This window comes from Girardinichthys multiradiatus, chromosome 15, assembly GCF_021462225.1.
Source record: "Girardinichthys multiradiatus isolate DD_20200921_A chromosome 15, DD_fGirMul_XY1, whole genome shotgun sequence".
NCBI classification, from domain to species: domain Eukaryota; kingdom Metazoa; phylum Chordata; class Actinopteri; order Cyprinodontiformes; family Goodeidae; genus Girardinichthys; species Girardinichthys multiradiatus.
The window spans coordinates 2,561,965-2,567,421 of NC_061808.1; the positions used below are offsets into that span (position 1 = coordinate 2,561,965).

The 5,457-nt window shown below is 38.7% G+C and overlaps 1 pseudogene; it reads left to right on the plus strand.

Moving 5' to 3' along the window:
* The first annotated feature begins 3,464 nt into the window (after window positions 1-3,464).
* Window positions 3,465-4,863, plus strand: LOC124882451 (annotated as a pseudogene).
* Window positions 4,864-5,457: the final 594 nt, after the last annotated feature.

Genomic DNA, 5,457 nt, shown 5'->3' on the forward strand with positions numbered 1-5,457 from the left:
TTTGATTTTGTACTGTACAATTTTTTTATTGTTTCTAAGAACGTCTTTGAAACATTGGAAAGGTTCAAGATAAAAGAGTCGACTGTTCGATTCACGATAATAAAATTGTTCAGACAGATGGGAGCATTTTTACAGTTTTACTATATTTGATTAAATCTTAAAAGTATTTGACAATATTTTTCAACTATAAATGCACAAAAGTAGGAAGTGGGTAAATAGGAGCTAGCTGCACATAGAACGTTAGCTAATTATTATTATTTGTTTACTTTGTTCAAATGTTACTGAGATCTTTGAGATTATGAGATTAATCATTAATCTCATAATCTCAGATTGACTGTTAATTATGTGAGGTTGACATAATCTACAGATTACTACCAAACTGCAGGCAGACTAAAAGCTAACTTTAACTAATTGCTAATGGTTAATTTGCATCAATAATTAACTAACCATTAGTTATTGAGCAGAAGGTGATCTAAAGTGTTTGCTGATGGTTACAAAACCTTTTGCTAGTTAACAAAACCTTTTGAGGATGTCATGATTAGTTAATGGGTACCATTAATGATTAACTAATCATTAACAATCCAGCTAAATTAAATCCTAAACTCATTAACTAGCTGTTAATAGATCATTAATTAAGCATTAGAAGTTTATCACTACCTAATTAAAAGCTGACTGATAAATATTAAAGTGATTTGATTTTGAACAAAAAACAATCAGAAATTCATAAACTAACATTAACTGACCTTAAACGACCTTTAGCTAGTTAACCAAATGTCACAAGAACCTCATGACGAGTTAATAGCTACTTATCCAATCAATAATTAACTAATCCATAACTATGTACCCAAATGTAGCGTGAAGCTTCGCGCCATCTGCAGGTTGGAGATCCAATAGTTGCGCAGGTGAGAGAGTGAGGTTTCCATGGCAACTGAACCAAGGTCGCTGCTCTCTGAACCTCAACACATGCACAGACCATTCAAACATGTTTTAATAATTATTAATAAAGTGATTATTGCAATTGACAAATTTGTGTTTGGATTCCTAACCTTTTATGCTACAGTTGTCCTGCCTTAGTTCTTAGTATTACTTATCATAAAAAATAAATGAAGGAGGATTTAGGTTTTGTTGTTTAACTCACCTGCTACTTTTGGGTCTAGTACAGTTCTGTGAATCTGTGCATCCCTGGCCCAGTCACAGAGAAACAACACGACCCAAAGCCAGAAAATGGTGCTGAAAACACAGAGGATCACTTTATATAATTCATGTTGTTTTTAAAATGATCTAAAATCCTATTTCTGAACCTTGGAAGACACCACAGACACAGGAATGAAAGCCATTAGTGAGGTTGCTTTGGAGATAGCCTTTCAGCTCTGAGCAGGAGGCATGGATCTGCGCATTTATTGCATAAGGTCTAAAGGTTTAATTCAGTGTCGACATCTGATCTTTGATCTGCTTGTGGGTCTGTGTCCGCTTCAAGCTTGAAACAAGATAATAAAATGTAATGAAACGCCTTTCTATCAGGTGGAGAAAACACCAGGAGTTTCTCTGCAGGGTAACTTCTTACCTACATTTAGAAGAACCTGAATGAAGAACTGAAAAATGCAGCATGCTTTGTCTTCTATCTGTCTCATATCCCTTGTGTTCATTTTCAAAATAAAGGAAATTTAGTTTCACTGTTTGAAATAAACCTGACCCCTAAGTCCAAAGACATGCCTGTTAAGTCAAGTCAAGTTTATCTATACAGTGCTTTTTGGCAAGAAGGCACTCAAAGGACAGTACATGAGGAAAAACATTACAATGATACAGAGAAAAACAAATCAAAGGACATTAATAATCCTTGGGAGTTTACTGGTAAGAGCTGGTTCTACTCCAATCTTTCTAATAGAGGTAATTAGCTCATTAAGTCCTCTGTGGTAAGGAATTCATCCTGGGCTAGAAGAAAGATGATAATATTCATCCTTGAGGTCACTGGTATAAAACAGTTTTGGTCCAAACTTTTTAAATACTAATAATGTTTGGCTGTCACTGATATGATATAGTTGTAATACAATCCTTCTAAGATGTCTGGTGAAGGCGGTGTGAAGGGGTGCATATGTTTATCTTGAGCATGTGAGTGTGTGCAAAGTAAGTCCGTGAAGCACTGTCACAGAGGCCATTGTCCTTGATGATACGTTGGAAGGTTCATCAATCGACCTAACAGTTCTGAGCAGGTCCAGAACTTCCCTGCTCCCTCCTCAGGGAAGGGAGGGAGCAGAGCGTCATGTTTACATAACTTCCAGGAGAAGTTGAAGATAGTCGGACATCAAGGACATCATGCATCAATTAGGGCAGTTCTGAAGGCAAAAGAGGGTCCAGTCCAGTGCCAGCAGGCCGTACCTAATAAAGAGGCCAGTGAGCGTATGTCCCTCCTTACAAAAAATGGTTATAGAAACTCAAGGTTTTTTTACTGACTATCTAAAGTTAATGGGGAGGTCACTGTTGTCACGGAGTGACATTTTTGGACTCGATTTGTGGCTTTGTCTTTGTTTACCTTTTGCTTAGATTTTTCTATTTTGGTTTTTGTATCATGTTTTTCTTTTCTCCCTCTTCTGCCTCCTTGTGTTTACTACTTAAGTTCTTTTATGGTTGTTTTCTTATTACTTTGCATGGTTTATTATTATTATTATAATTATTATTTTAATTATTATAGTTCTTGGTCTTCCCTGGATTCTCTAGTTGTATTTCTCTTTAGTATCTTTGTGTTTAATTGTGTTTTATTAGTTCCTTTGCACTCTTCTTGTTTACTAGTTTATTTTCTGTTTCCTTTCCAGTTAATTCAGTCAGTGTGGTTAGGTTTGTTGACTTTTGTATTCAGGTTCTTTATGGGTTCTTTGTTCTCAGGTTATTATTGTTGTTCCTATGTTCCCTCTAGTTTCTCTGTTTACTTTAGTCATGATTATTCTAGTTTTCTTTTCCCCATTTGATTATTTATCTTTGTCTATAGATTTGCTTGGTCTGTGTTTCTGTTTATTGTTTATTAGTTACTTTGCCCATCCTCAGTCTTTGTATTTGTTTCACCAGTTCCTCCTGCTTCCCTGCCTTTTGTCACACCTGTTCCCTGCTCCGTTGATTATCTGCCTTTGTTATCTCACAGTATATAAGTTGGTTTTGTGTCTTTGTTCAGTGCCGGTTCTTTGTGTTCGTCACACCTTGTTCTCGTCCTGATTTGATTTAAAAATGACTTTATTTTATGTTCCTTAGTTATTTTCCATTTATTCTAGTTTGATTTACCTTTTAAGTTCTTTTGTTTCACTTTTTTCTTTGCAAAACATTTTATCGGTTTACTTGAATCGAATTCAGGATGTTTCAAATTGAGCAAACAAATTGTGCTGAACAGTCAGATTTTTGTCTTATTGACACATTGACTGACTTCGAACACATTGCCGGTAACGATCAATAAAGTACATCATGTTGGACTCGGTCAAATGGCGTCTCTGCTCTCAGATGTCCAAAGCTCAGACCTGGACATGAATAAATACCTGAGTATTTCAGAGCTTCAACACAGAGTCTCTCAGTCCTTCAGTGAAGATGAGGTCCAGTTTGTTCCTGGTGGTGGTGCAGGTGTGTGGGCTGGTCAGTGCTCAGCCGAGGGGTCTGCCTGAGAGGGTGCAGAAACTGGAGACCGATAACAACGTGTTGGGTTGGTCTCTTGTTCTTCATGATCTCTATCAGATTTTAGCTGATTTTGTCTGTTAGCCTCTCAGATCAAGGTGGCCGCAGGGTTTCTTTAATAAACCTTCTGACCTCCTGCGGTTAAATCTCGGGTGGCGTTTGCTGCTGCGCTCAACAATGACATCACCAACCAGTGGACCAGCGTGGAGGCGGGTGAGACCGATAAAACTCTGGAGTTCAAAAAGGTGATAACAAACATCGGCAACGGATACGACCCAGCGACAGGTATGACTCACCAGGTCCGGTCAGGAAAACGGATTCGTTTTCTCCAGCAGGTTGAATCATTACAACATGCTGGTTTAATGGTTGTTCAAATGGTGGACTGAGCTGTTCAGAACCACCTGAGTCTGAACCCACCATGACTCCCTGGCTGAAAGTCAGGCAGAATATTATGACCATCCAACATAGGCATGAAGTTATTTTCATGCATTTTGTTTGTTGAGGATCAGAAATGTTTCACCTTAACATTTGATGGTTATACAGTAGGGACTTTCTGCCCCGTTTTTAAATAAGTTCTGACTCTATTGTCAGGACCAGATTCAGTGAATCTGCTGCTGATCCAAATGAACTCCAGCAGCCATTTAAATGACAGTGTTTAAATGTCTCATCTTGAGTAACGCTAAATGGTCTGATGTCTTTTTGTTGTTTTTACTGCAAATGATTGGATGCATAAAAGAAAAGTCCACCACCAGAACCACTGACCATGATTCTGCTCCATCCTTCTCCTTTTCTTTGCCTGCAGGTTATTTCACCGCCCCCGTTAAAGGACTCTACTACATCCAGGTCCCAATGGGCAGCTAAACGCTGGGATGACGAAAAACGGTGAAAACATTTTTGCGATTTACCACAAAGCGGGAATCCAGGCGGGCGCCTCCAACGGTGTAACGATGGCCTTGGAGCAGGGTGACCGGCTCTGTGTCCAACTCTGGGCCGGCCAGACCATCGCAGACCAGGGTCACCTCAGCACCTTCACCGGCTTCCTCGTCTTCCCCATGTTGGAGGAGAAGTAAGAGGACGTTCAGATCATTGCCCTGAACCTGGTCAATGCTGGGATTGACAAAGCTTACCAGTTAGACGGCTGTCAAGTTCAAATTTCTGATGATTAAAGATGAAAACTGCAGATCTGTGACAGAAATAAACGTCTGTAACCAACCCGCTGCTTGTTTTTAACAAATCTGTTGAGTCCATTCAGAAATCTATGCTTTTTGCATGTTGAAGGTACTCAGTTCTTCAAACGTTGGAACAAACCAATGTAAGGTGTAAAATACCTAATTTTAATAATAAAGATAATACATTTTATTTAAAAGCGTATTTCAAATCAATTTAGGTCACCAAACAAAAAACATGCAAGAACAATAAAAGATATGATAAATAAGAAAAGAATGAAGATTGGTGAGTTAAAGATGTGCCAAGTTATTGAGATCTTTGAAAGTTAGGAGGAGAAACCTGATGGGTAACCAGCGAAGATGTAGAAAGAGAGGAGTGATGGATTCTATGATCCGAGCGGCTGTGTTGACACCCACACTCTTAGCTTGAAGGAAGGAGAGATGGAGGAACTGGAGAATCACCAACTGTAACTGGGAAACTCTTTGATTGGTTGAAGTGGACTTGGTGCCAAAAAGGAGAAATTCTGATTTCTTGAAGTCCAATTTGAGAAAGTTTAGACTAAACCATGATTTAATTTCACAGAGGAAATCCGAAAGGACGGCTGGTGGACAGACGGGTGTTGTTGGGTAGAGGTGGTTG